Source organism: Sus scrofa, chromosome 16 (assembly GCF_054392235.1).
Source record: "Sus scrofa isolate SSC_HxYL_T2T_F1_AM1 chromosome 16, Sscrofa_HxYL_maternal_Yorkshire_Landrace_v2.0, whole genome shotgun sequence".
In the NCBI taxonomy this organism is placed as follows: Eukaryota; Metazoa; Chordata; class Mammalia; order Artiodactyla; family Suidae; genus Sus; species Sus scrofa.
In genome coordinates this window covers 67027445-67041512 of record NC_139398.1, presented here as the reverse complement: position 1 = coordinate 67041512, position 14068 = coordinate 67027445, and the positions used below count along the sequence as shown (strand labels likewise).

At 47.4% G+C, this 14068-nt stretch overlaps 1 protein-coding gene and 1 long non-coding RNA gene across 20 annotated transcripts in view; one reads left to right on the top strand and one right to left on the bottom strand.

The window, feature by feature from the left end:
- The window catches only part of SLIT3 (slit guidance ligand 3), a 914676-nt gene that overhangs the window by 287645 nt on the left and 612963 nt on the right, over nucleotides 1–14068 (bottom strand). The gene's annotated exons all lie outside the window — the stretch shown is intronic.
- Nucleotides 2625–4515, top strand: LOC146395639 (uncharacterized). Its single transcript, XR_014830888.1, has 2 exons — nucleotides 2625–2775; nucleotides 3668–4515. It is a non-coding gene; the product is annotated as an uncharacterized LOC146395639 (long non-coding RNA).

The window sequence follows — 14068 nt, the reverse complement described above, 5'->3', positions numbered from 1 at the left end:
TATGCCCTATGCCTTATATACATTATCTCATGTATCTTGAAACACCACAGGACAAAAACGAATAATAACCTTGTCAAGATAAAGCCTGTCTTCATTTTACAGATGAGAACCTGAGAGGCTGAGAAGGTAGCCAGTGGGTCCAAGGTCAGCCTGTTAACATCTGGTGAGGTCGGCCTTCAGATGCAGGCCACCTCCCTCTGGGTTCTGAAAAAACGAAAGAACCACACTGTGCCTTCAGGGCCTCTCTGGCCACACGCTCTCCAGGAAGTCCTCCTTGATTTCATCCGCATGCGGGGATGATCTGCTTCTAGCCTGGGTAGCTCGGGATTCTCTCTCATCTCCACCACCAGAGAGCCCCTTCCTCAAAGTCAAGGGTGCAGCCTCCATTCTGCTATTTTGGTGTGTTTGTTCACGCCTTTGTTTTATTTCTCCCACAGCACCTGAAGACATGTGTTGATCGACCATTCTTTTGTCCCTGTGCCATACTGATGAAATGATCCTTTTAAAATGGAAAAGCCTGGTGGGTCTACCCATGCCTCCAACTCCTGGCTGAACGCGAAGTCTGAGTGTGCTTCAGCTTTCATGGTGTTTTCATAAATACACAGGGATATGGGGTTGTGATGAGTAGAAAGGAAACAGAGCTTCAGCACAATCATGACATTCTCTTCTGAGCTCCTAGGGCCCTGGAGAAATTCAGAAAAAATCCCATCACAGTGCTCACAGACCCTGTGGTGTGGTGTCTCTGAGAAACATCCTTTGTATTTGTGTCTGATTTTTGTTTAAAGAATATTCTTTCTAAGATGGTAAACATGAAAAAAGCAAATCTGTTTATATTTGTCTGGCAACTAAAAAAAAAAATGCATCAGACTGAAAGCAAATTTCAAGCAATGAAATGAACCTGGCCTAGCAAATAAAGGTTCTGGAATCCCATAGTTCTAATTGGTTCCTCTACACAATTAGGGATGCTTCACCTGGGGAGGACTATGTGGGTGGGAAATTAGTCAATTGGAACAAGGAGATTCTTTTTTTTTTTTTTTTTTTTTTTTTTTTCGTTTTAGGGCCACAACTGTGGCACATGGACGTTTCCGGGCTAGGGGTCGAATCAGAGCTACAGCTGCCGGCCTATGTCACAGCCACGCCAGGTCTGAGCTGCATCTGCAACCTACACCACAGCTCACAGCAACGCTGGATCCTTAACCCACTGAGCGAGGCCAGGGACCGATCCCGTGTCCTCACAATATTATGTCAGGTTCTTAACCCACGGAGCCATAATGGGAACTCTGGAACAAGGAGATACAATGAAAGCTGCCCCTGGCACTAAGGTACTTGGACCCCATTACTTATAGATGAGAAATCAACAATCATCAGGCCAAAACCAGCTCCTCACTGTGGCCCTCCTGGACCACAACCTTTCTTCTCAAACAAGCGATCACTGCAAAGACCTCCCAAGTCATAGCGTCCACCCAGGAAGAATGAATATCCCCTAGAAAGGAAGAGAGTAACTTTCTGAGAAGCTTAGGTCATCCTGGAATCACAAACACCCAGCCTTCCTGGTCTCAGGACTACCTATAGCCCTGCTCCAAGGTTAGGGTCCTGGGGATGCAGGGAGGTGTGCAGTAAAGGGAGGAGGCTTTGAAATCATTCTGTCATTCAGTCAATCAACATATATTTATTAAGCACCTACTAGGTGCTTGCCCCACACTAGGACCTGGGGCTACAGTGATGAAGATTCACATGGAATCCTGTCCTCCTGGAGCTTCCAGTTTGGTGGAGGTACCTGAAGATAAAACGATGACACAAGTAGCTCTTTAATGATAGCTGGGTTCAGGGCCATGGCAATGAGTTTACAGCACATAGGAGCGATCTGTGGGAGCACGGGCACAGCCAGAGAGGGCTTCCTGGAGGAAGGGACAGCCGAGTTGGGGTTTGAAGAATGAGTAGGTTGAGTCAGGGGAGAGGCTCCTATGGGGCTCTGGGGTAGGAAGGAGTCCAGCACACTGGAAGGACAGGGAAGAAGCTAGTGTGTCTGGAGCACAGGGGCCATGGGGGTGAGTGGGGTGATGATGCTGGGGTGAAATCAAGATGGGCCCTGCAGGCCATGCGGGGCCCCAAGAGAATGGGGAAACCATTACAGTGTTTTAAGCAGGAGGGTGAGGGGATCAGATGTACGTTCTAGGAGAGAGACACCAGTTCCATGGAGAATGAGTTGGACCACAATGCATGAGGAGATATTTGGGAGGTAGCAGCCAGAGCAGAAGGAGGTGACAGCCTGGCCTTGGGTGGTGGCTGTGGGAAAAGATAAAGTGGACCAACTATACATTGCAGAGATATAATCAACCAGACTGAACAGTTATGGGGTTGGGGTAGGGGGAGGTGGTACTGGAGAGGCCATCAACCTTGTGCAGCTTGATGGGAGGCGCTGCAGTCCTTGAGCCTGGGACCCTGGAGGCAGCTGGGACTGGGGAGGAAGAGGACAGACATGGCTGAGGACCCCAGACGCCTGCTCAAGGACAACTCACTGGCTATCTGACCTTGAGTGAGTCACACACTCCACGATTTCTTTTATTTGAATAACAGGAATATTAACAGCTACTCCTTTTTTTTTTTTTTTTTTTTTTTTTAAGGATTAGAATAAACTTTGGTGTCCACTGGGCATATATCTGGAGAAATGAAAGCCGTTATAATCATACTATTTTTTTCCTGAAGCAAATCATCAGATTCACACTAAATCTTCTGATCAGAAATACCTTCGATGGAAATCCTGACTTCCAGAACGTAAGTATTCAACGTAAGTATTCAATGTTAAGTATTCAACGTGGACATAATCCTAGGGGGTTCCAGCCGCATCAGAGATACTGCAGGTCTGTGTATTTGTGACATACTCCTCCTCCCGAGTGTGGGAGAAAAGCCCTGCTCTAACAAACCAAGGCATCACAGCCATTTTCCAACACGGAGAAAACTCCTTGGAGGAAGGGTGAACTTTTTTTTTTTTTTTTTTTTTTGTCTTTTTTTGCTATTTCTTGGGCCGCTCCGCGGCATATAGAGGTTCCCAGGCTAGGGGTTGAATCGGAGCTGCAGCCACCGGCCTATGCCAGAGCCACAGCAACGCTGCATCCGAGCTGCGTCTGCAACGCTGGATCGTTAACCCACTGAGCAAGGGCAGGGATCGAACCCGCAACCTCATGGTTCCTAGTTGGATTCGTTAACCACTGTGCCACAACGGGAACTCCAGGAAGGGTGAACTTCTAATTCATCCAATTTGCTATGCTTCTGTCCACCATGAGAGTATGTGAGACTGTATTCTAAGAACTATGTACAAGAGGATCTAAAAAATTCTTCTTGGCACTTAACTGTCTGTATGGATGGATTCTCACACCTGCCTTTTCTAGAGAATGTTGGATTCTAATACCAGACATCAATGTGTGAGAGAAAGGGGCATTTAATAGGAGACGGTGAGAAAGGCATATAAAGTGTCTAGCGCATGGCCTGGAACCTCGTAAGGGACAAATGCATGGTAGATTGTGCTCTGGCTAACGTGACATTGTCTTGTTCTGGAATAAACCTCGCTATCTGAGTACTGTAATTTGTAAGAACCCCCTTTCAGGGCATTGAGACGCTATGACTTGATTTTTAATCTCTTTATTCTGCTTTACCTCTTTCTCTGTAGAATAACTAGAGCAGAAACCAATCTATCCCAATGTGGAAGACAGAGACACCTGTTCCAAATGGAAGACACGCGATGCCTCCAGATCCTCTGCGGGACAATGGCACGGAACGCTGTCCTCCCCAGGCATACCAAGCCCTGGAGACACACAGGAATGGGGAGCCTGGTGGGAGGGAGGCGGGGCCCCAGGGCAGATACATCAGCAACAGGCCAGGTAGAGGCACCTGGGCAATGGGTCCGGGCCCGCTGCAGGTGAGGGTTGGGATGGATGAGACGGGTCTGTAGCTGTCACACTGGGCTTCGGCACATTTCACCGTGGGGAGCCAGCATTATCTGGCCCCTGCACTGCTGTATTACAATAGATAACCAGAAAGAGCACGAGCAAGTACCTGGCTTAGGGATTTCAGCTAGACTGCTATTTGTTGAGCATCCGTGGAATGCGGTAAAACTTGTGAATTCTCACGCTTCAGAAATTTGGAATTTTTGCCAGTTCAGAAGGGCTTCAGATGATCTACCTGTATCCAGTGAAGGAAGGCTTGGCTAAGCAATTTACCACGGCAGACACGACGGACACTTGGTCTCAGAAAAACCAAGCATTCCAAGCTCACTGGACGGCTTTGAGCAACGCTTCTTCTGTTAAGGCAAGCTGCCTCAAGCATCTCTATTGGTCACTGTTTCATTTTAGGATATGCATAATTTTAAATGGCAGTGAAACTGAGCTTTTAAGATAAATGCTCTATAATCAAGACTTTTCATGCGTGCACGTTACAGGCGTGCTTCGGAGAATTGGAGGGTTCGGTTCCAGACCTCTGCAGTACAGTGAATATTGCAATAAAGCAAGTCACACAAGTTTTTTGGTTTCCAGTGCACATAAAGTTATGTTTACATTATACTGCAGTCTGTTAAGTATGCAAGAGCATTATGTCTAAAAAACAATGAACAGACCTTAATTAAAAAGTACCTTATTCCTGAAAAACGCTAACCATCATCTAAGCCCTCAGTGCTTCATAAACTTTTTGCTGATGGGGGATTTGATACATTGTGAGAATCACCAAAATGTGACCCAGAGGCACAGAGTGAGCAAACGCAGGTGGAAAAGTGATGCCAATAGACTTGCTCAAGGCAGGGTTTCCACGAACGTTCAATGTGTTAAAAATGTAGTCTCTTCAAAGTGCAATGAAATGGGATATGACAATATCTACTCTTATGCACGGCACTTTGGAAAACAAAACAGAAAGTAACAGTTAAGACCAGGTTTTATGCTGTCCGTATTATCATTATCCCTATATTAATCATGATAGTAATGGCTGATTTTTATTAAACACATTCCTCGTGCTTGGCACTCTATTAGAGAGGTTTCATACATTACTGAGTTTAACTGTATTATCCTACTTTTTTTTTTTCCCTGTGCCCACAGCATGCCCAAGTTCCTGGGGCCAGGGATCAAACCTGGGCTGCAATAGTGACCCGAGTCGCAGCAGCAACAACGTTGGATCCTTCACCCATTGAGCCACCAGGGAACTCCCTTTTTTCTTTTCTTTTTTTTTTTTAATGGCTGCACCAGCAGCATTTGGAAGTTCCCAGAGGTTGAGTAGGAGCTGCAACTGGGGCCTACATCACATCCACGGCAACACTGGATCCTTAACCTACTGAGCATGGCCAGGGATCAAACACATATCCTTGCAAACCCTATGTCGGGTCCTTAACCCACTGAGCCACAATGGGAACTCCCCTATTTTTATCCATGTTTTCAAAGGAGCAACTCGAAATTAGGGGTTAAGTTAAATAGCTATGGTTACCCAAGTAGTTAAGTGGCAGAGATGGGATTTAAACTGGATTGGACTTACTCTGGGGCCCCATATTCTCAGCAGATGGTACTATCGTGGGGGAGGATAAGATGAAAGCTAAGTTAGATTGTCAGGCGATAAAGGACAAGTGTCAAATGACATGCAGGTGATAAATGCTAACAGAGGCTAATAGCCCGTGGCGAGTGCCACCGGCTGGTGTGGTAATAACAGGTTTGTCAAGTCTTCATCTTGAAAAAGTATGATGGCCGCCCAGGGCTTAAGAACAAGAAGACTTCAGTGATGGAATGTTTCTGGATGGTGCGTCTCTAGGGTTGTCACATCAAGTGCCAGATGTCACCAGTCCTTCCTGCAGAGTGGTGATTCCAGGGAAAATGGGTGATTTCCCACTGCTGCAAATCAATGGTTAAGAAGCACCCCATCCCTGAATATATTGGCCACTATTTAGATTCAAACGACATCACTGATAGCACAGAAGAAAAAAAGAAAAAGAAAAAACCCAGAATCTCCTAGACACATAAAGTTATAAAGTATTTTTATCATCTCTCTCTCGCTCTCTCTTTTTTAATGGAAGCAACTAGAGTCTTCAGATTCTTTTACAGCCTGGTCTATTTTGCAAACACCAACCATCATATTAAGGGTATATCAACAGTACGAGGGTGATTTAGTCCCAACCTGGAGATGGAAATAAACTACGAGGCAGGTTGCATTAAATCAATCCTGAAATGAATCTTCTAGCTATCGGATCTGGGCTTCTCAGGACAGTTTTATTTGCTAATAAGCCTAATAAATTGAAAGCTGCCAGTGTTGTCGTGAGACGTGTACCTTGAAAAGTATAAACGATACAAAAATGCAGGCTTGCAGCAAGCCGACGTGGCAAAGGAAGGGGTTGGGAGGAGGAACATGGGTGTTTCAGTGAAGCTCTGGCTGGACTGCCTGTGTCTCCAGATGGAACCACTCAGGATTCCCCAAGGACTGTAATAGGAACAAGTGAAACACAAGACTCTCCTATGAGAGTAAACTAGCCCACGGGGCTTGGACAATTAAAACCTAGGCCATTTCAACTTATGGAAAATCTTTGAAAGCTGATACTCTTGTTTTAGCCTATCCTTTGCCTGCTTATTTGTTTCTCATTATTTTGGCCTTCAAATCACCAGGAATTTATCTACAATCCTCCTTCCTTCCAACATTTTCTGGGCTCCCACAAAGTGTGGGATGGATGACTTTCTCATCTCCTCTCTCTCCAGATATTTCCAATAACTTCTTATCAGTCAGTGACTAAAATGGAAGGCATGAGGCCCATTTATCTCTCAATAGGAAGAACAGCAGAGTCCAGTTAGAGCGGAGTTCAACCCTGGTACCACACACTATACCCATGCTAGGTCATTTCATCCTTTTGCGACTTGCTTTCCTTGGCTAACAGGAATAAGAAGCACTGTTCCATAGGGTTGTCTTTAGCATTAAGTGAGATGGCCTCTGCAATGCTTACAGAGTACCCAGTACATAGTAAGTGCTCAATAAACTATAGCAGGTATTGTTTCTATACTGTACCTAAGTACTGATGCCTGGTAGAAGATATAGTTCTCCCGATCATAAAATTGGGGTTCAAGGATTGTTCCTAGGTGGAGAAATGGAAATCCAGTCTCTGATTTGCCTTTTTCAAGGAAAGGAGTGAAGACTTTCAATTTTTCATGTTAATATTCTCAACTCTCTAGACTTAGGGATCATAGAAAGAGCACAGAATTTGTAGGTGGGTAAACTGAAGGTCAACTGCCAGGTCTACTCAAGTAGGTTACAGAACTCATGTGAACATAAATTTTCTCATGAGTACTGTGATAAGAATACAAATATACCTATCTTGTGGTGTTTGCCAAGGTTTAAAAGGATTATTTATACAGAAAGAGCCCGCTAATTGTCAAGCTTTAGACCTATTTGTAATGTTTTCTTTCAGCATCTAGTCCAGAGCCTGGTATAGAGCAAGCAGTCATTTGAGAGATGGCCAACTTTCTCTCCAACCCTCCATATCTGCATCATTTTCAGTGTAAGTGGTTGGTGTAGGAGGTGCAGGTAGGGAAGGGCCAGCCTTCAGGGAGACCACATGACCCAGGCTGGCTAATCTGAATAGTGCCTCCCCCAGCAGCAGTGACTGGCTCAGAGATGGGCTCAAGATCAAGCCAGACCCAATCAGAATAAGTTTAAGAACTTTTATAGGAATTATTGGGGGAAAGAAAGGGTTCTTCTTCTTCTTCTTTTTTTTTTTTTCTGCCAAATTCCATGCTGACACAATAAGCATGGAAATACTGGAGCCACCATGTAGAAAAAGTCCCAATGACATTATTGATCTCGTAGATACGGCCTTGCTTGAAGCCCTTGAATTTTGTTTTATGAACCAAGAAGTTTCTTTCTTTCCTCCCTTCCTTCCTCCCTCCTTTTCTTTCTCTTTCTCTTTCTTTGTATCTTTTTTCTTTCTTTCCTTCCTTTTTCTTTCCTCCCTCTCTTCCTCCCTCCCTCCTTTCCTTTCCTTCTTTCTCTTTATCTCTTTTTTTTTCTTTTCTTCTTTTCCTTCCTTCCTCCCTTCCTTCCTAAGGCACTTTGAATTTGGGTTCTATTACTTGCGAATGAGAACCTGACTTTACATCAAAGTCTATATATTGGCTCTGTCTATTTACTTGTTTTAAAACTTGGCCTATAGGCTAGATGCGCCTTGGACAATCAACACTTGTACATGTCACATCTATGCGTATTTCTTTTGGGGGAGGCGGGAGTATATAGAATCTTTGATCTGCAGCAGATTTCTGCTTATGCACAGATTTTTCTTTTTTTTTTTTGGAAAGTTGGCTTCTGCCCTAATTTTCACTGTAACTGGACTCTAACTATGTTCACTTCTTAAATGTGAAGCTTTTTTGATCATTCCACATTCTCCTTGACCTTCCATGGGTGTCTTGAATTGCGGATCACCAAATGAGGCCATAAGATATCATCAGACATAAAAGTCTGTTTGCAAAACTAAGTCATTAAGTGAAACGATAGGAGATGGACTGGGACTTTACATCTTTCCACTGAGCCCAATAGCCATGTCTCTGATCCCAGGGTTTTCAGAAGGAACTTTGGCAATTATTCTAGGAAACCAAAGAGATTCTTAAAGAGCAGAGATGCTAGAATATATCAGAAGAAGGGTTTGGGGTAACCCCCAGAGAAGAGTTCTATGATGTGTCCTGCGTGCAAAGTTTTCCTGAGCTTGGGAAGAAGCACAAGAACATATTTAGCAGTTCAATTAGTTGTTCCAAACTGACATCGAATTCTCATGGCAAATCCAGGAGGAAAGTGATCTCAACCAACTTGGTTCATCCAGATATTCACCTGCCATGAGTTGAACACATATTTTGTGTTTATATATATATGTACACACACACACACACACAGAGTTTACATGTGTGGGAGTGCTTTGTAAAGCCATGAGGCATTATGCAAATGCAAGGTATGATATGGGCACACACCCTAAATGTGCACACAGACACACAGCTTATGAATAATATATAAGTGCCCTGCGTCTCCGGGTCCGCCCTGATCAATAATCTCATCTCCACGCTCACACAGAACACTCACGACAAACATGTGGGATTAGTGCTTTGACAATGACTACAATGGCACCGAGGAACAGTGTCGAAAAACGAAAAACAAACAGGAAACTGCTGACAGTGGCTTGAAGCCACAAACTCTATCTGAACAAAACTCCTTGGCGAATCCCTAAGCAGTAATTCAATAAACAAAGCCATTCACTCAGTTTTACCCCCAAAGCCCTTGGTGGCCCAGCAGCGCACATTCTGAAGGTTCACTTTGTTATGCACAGTCCCCATCCTCGGACTAATCTTTTTATAATGAACTTAATCCAGTTAGAACTCCCTAGAATGGCCACATGTCAAAGTAATTGGATAACGGGCTGAGATTTGGTAATTATTCCTACTCTTCAAGCGGAGCTGGTTTGAGCCTGCCCACCTCCCCCTCCTACACCGACAGACGGCAGGCCATTGCCAGTGATCAAGCTGAGGCCGAGGGGGAGAGAGTCAGATGAGCTCTGTCCCCCGGGGCATTCGCTGGAGGACCCTGGGATGCGGGGAGAGGGAAGAGAGGTGGGGAGTCAGCCGCTCCGGGTAGACGATCTGTCTCTCTTAATAGGCTGCTCCTTGCAATAAAGAAACGCAGGCTTCGAAAGGCGTAGGTGTCTCTGCACCACGGGGAAGAACGATTAACCCAGTTGAGAAAATGGTTTTGAACATTTTTGCAGCTGCTCGGGCACTGCTTCCCTCCGCATTTTCCAATCTACCTTCCCTCCGCCCCCCGTACCCCACCCCCGCTGCTGAATCGCACCACACATGCCTCTCCCTTGCACCCTTAGACTCAAAGCCACAAAGCCTCCTTGGGGGCACTCATTCCAAAACACTGAAAGAGGAAGGACAGGTTGAGTGGGTGATTATGGAAGGAAGGTGCCAAAGTGTCCCCTGAAAATAGAAGAGTCAAATGCACAACCACACGAAAAGGGTGCCTTTCCAGTGCATCCCCTCAGGGTCTGTGGGTCAAAGTCCCTAGCAAGTCTGGGCTTGGCATCCCCCAAGCTATTCTGTTTGGGAACCTGATGACTCTTTAACATCAAATGGGGCTGTCGCATGTATCCCTAACTTACCCTGAGCTGAGTGTTGGCTCCACTTTAATAAGCCCATTGCAATACTGAGAAGGGTCTGCACCTCCAATCATTGAAAGGATGCTGCTGAAATAGAGATGAGTGTCAGAACCCTAACTGGGAAGGACCCGTGATGTGAGAGGGAAGGAGGGGGAAGGAGGGAGGAAGAGGTCCCGGGGTGGCACCTCTCTCCAGCTTAGCAGGTCTGTCTGCCATAGGGGATGCTTAACTTTTTTTTTTTTTTTTTTTTTTTTGGTCTTTTTGCCATTTCTAGGGCCGCTCCCGCGGCATATGGAGGTTCCCAGGCTAGGGGTCGAATCGGAGCTGTAGCCGCCAGCCTACGCCAGAGCCACAGCAACACGGGATCCGAGCCGCGTCTGCGACCTACACCACAGCTCACAGCAACGCCGGATCGTTAACCCACTGAGCAAGGGCAGGGACCGAACCCGCAACCTCATGGTTCCTAGTCGGATTCCACAACCACTGTGCCATGACAGGAACTCCAAGGGGATGCTTAACTTTTGCAAAGTGAATGGGAACCTGGCAAAACCAGGTTCTCGAATACAAAGAGGCAGGGGTACTTGAAAGCGCTGGGCTCAGCCAAGCCCCCCCTGCCCCTCCTCCTGGCTCTGAGGCCCTCAGGCAGAGCTGCGCAAGTCAGAAGTGGTGGGCAAGGGTTCTGGGCCTGCATACACAGTGGTTAGACGCAAACAAGACAGTGGTACAACTGGCTCACACGACCTCAAGCCACAGCACACGAATATGTATCAGGGAGTTGTTTTAAATAATTTACAAGGCGAAATCTCATTCCAGGGAAGGAGACCAAAAGGAGATCAAAGGCTTCCTGATTGGCATCCACTATTAGGGTAAGGGAGAGGCTGACAAATTCTGGCCTCCCTCCGAGAGCCCGTGCCTCCCCTGTCTGTGCGGGAGCCCCTGCTTGGAGCCCAGTCCACACGCTTTCCTTTAACGTGTTTGAGGTCTGCTTTCAGTTATTCCACATCTATCAACACTGAGATAGGGAAAAAAAAAAAAAAATCCCCTGACTTAGCTTTAAGGCTAAACTGGGGCGCTTCTTCCCAACACACGGCTCAAAACACATGCATATGTGGCTCCGTAAAGAGGCAGCCAGCGACTTAGGAAACTCAAAACCTGGTAAAGAGAAATGAGGGCATGGTTCTGTTAGGCCTGGGCCAAATCTCTCTTGATTTGCTCTGATCGCTGCAGCTAGTGCTTATTTTCGTGATTGGATTAGAGGCAAGCTTTTCCTCCCAGGCAAAGGCCTTGGGAGGCTCTTTGCTACTCTTTTTCAATTCTTTGTTATAATAATAGCTACACTCGGTTCATGAAGTTCTACGTACATTACGTGCATTTAATTCTTACAGAGCTGTGAGGGAGTCCCATTTAAGGCCGGCGATGAAAAGGAGTCTCTGAGACGTGAGGCAATTTCCCCAAATTCACCTGGCTGCTCAGAGCGAGCTTGGAGGTTGGGTCTAACCACTGTCTATGTACGCTGGCCCGGAACCTTTTCCCATGGCTTCTGACTTGGCCAGCTCTGCTTGGGAGCCTGAGAGCCACGAGGAGGGAAGGGGGCTTGGCTGAGCCCAGCTCTCTCAGGTAGTCCTGCCTCTCTGTATTAGAGACTCAGTCCTGCCCCAGGACTGGCGGGACTGGCGAGCCTTAGTGTCACTGCAGCTGCTATCATGGGGCAGCACTGCTCGGCTGGGGGACATGGATCCCCCACCTCCCAATGCCTGCAAATAGGTTTGGTCCTGGCTTTTCCTACGGGGCCTCAGCCAGCCCCAAGGGGCAGCCGCTTCCAGGGAGAGTTGTTCATGGCCCCCTAAGAGCGCCCCAGGATTGTTCACACAGCACAACAGTGACATCCAGGGGAGAGGCTGGGTGATGGCAGGGACTACCTGGCCCCAGCTACTTCTGCAGGTTTGGGGCTGACTTACCAACACACAGATCCTGAATCATCAGGGGCTGGACATCTGGGGGCTTGGGATCAGTAATGCCCCCTGCAGCTTGCTGGGGGTCCTTCTACACAGACTACGCGCCCTCCCCCTCTTACTCCTACCTCGTCCCGGCCTTTGGCTCCATGACGCCAGCATTTTAGGGTAGACGGCTTTAACGTGACCTAGTTGGATGCATAGCAGCTCCCTCCCACCCCTTAAACACATCTCCATTCATGACATCTTTTGTCAGCACCACCTGGTGACAGAGACATTTCTGGAATTAAAAATGAGCTCAGACCTTCCCCCAAAGAGAAAAGTTTTCCCAAGCAAATGGCAAATGTGCTGGGTGTCTTATGATTACTATTATGTCGCTGTCATTTTATCATTCATTTTCGTCGTGCTGTTCCTTGTCGCTTGATCTGAGCTATACAGAATAAAGGTTGCCTACAGAAGCAAGGGACACTATTCCCTGCACACAGAGAATTAGGCCCTAAACACGTGTGTGCACACACACACACATGTGCACACACACACACACGCACATATGCAAGCATTTAAACATCTAAACAGACAGCAAGGGTAACATAAACAGAAAGGTTGAAAGCAAAATGCAACGAGACAGAAAACAGATCCTTGCCTCCGCCGGGGCCACTTTCTGGGGGAGTGTTAGGGCTGGTATCTGCCTGTCATGGTCCAGGGCCTGTGGGTGTTGTCTCTGCAGAGCACACTCAGGGATGCTCCTTGGATCCCTTGGGAGCTGCAGGGAGAGCTGCTGCCTGCAGCCTGGGCGGCCGGACTTCACTCCCACGGCCCCCTGCTCGCTACCAGCTTTGGCCAGGAGGTGGCAGGGCAGAGATGCTGCGCCAGACTGAGGCCCAAAGAGGAGGCGAGAAAGGAAACCCGGACTGGGATGCTGAGCCCTGGTCCTTTGTGCCCCGCCCTGCATCCTTGCTCAGGGAAGGAACGGGGCCACCGCCAGTCCAGGCTGAGCGACGCTTCAGTTCTAGGGGTTGTTAGGATCAGGGAGCAACTCCTCTGTATACTTTGTGGGGTTTGGTGAAATCTTTCTCAAAGCATGTGCCCCACATCCAGGGTCTGGGGCGGGGTGAAACCCCCAGGCCTGGGCAACAGGGAAGGAACATGAAAGGTAGTTTGCCTCATCCTGGGAGGAAGGCAGGAAGGAAAGGACACTATAAACTGCTGCCCATGGAAGCTGGCGCGGGACTGGCCGCCTGTATCCCTTTCTCTTCTCCCCAGACTGGAAGGTGCACCTGAGCATCCCGCCTGCTTTGTCCAGGGCCTTACACAGTGCTGGGCTCAGAGCAGGTACTCAACTACTACTTGACTCGTAGTCATGGTGACACGAGGTGCTGGAGCAGCTGAGGTGAGCTGTCACTTTCTGGGTGTAGAGGAGACAGTCAGAGAGGGAACAGGCTCAGTTTGGAGCAGGCAGGATTTAGGTGCAAATAGAGTTCGGAGCTGAAGCCCCTGGGAGCTGCAGAAGGACGCATGGCTGCAGACGTAGCTTTGTCTCAGCTCCCAAAAGAAACGATTGTGACGATGAGGTGACACTTTGCGGGCTTAGGTGGTGGAGTCCCCCTCGCTGGAGACTTTTCAGAAGAGAATCTGGCAGAAAAGATTCCGCAGATTGATTTGCTGCAAGATGCAGGGATGAGAGTTTCCTTTTGCCATTAGCAGGTGTTTTTTTTTTTTTTTTCTCTCGCCTGTTCTTGCTCTAGAAACAAAATCGAGCATGAGCCTAACACCTAAAACACACAAAAGCTGCGAGTCTGATGGAACATGGACAAGACCAGAGCTCAGTTATTTGGACCACCCCCTGGTTGTCATCTTCTCCTCCAAGGCATCATGGGAAAACCCCGGGGCCCTGCTAACATACGTTTGGAAACTACTGCTGAGGACAGAAGTCATGGCCCACAGAATCAGGTGCCAGCTGGTCATCTGC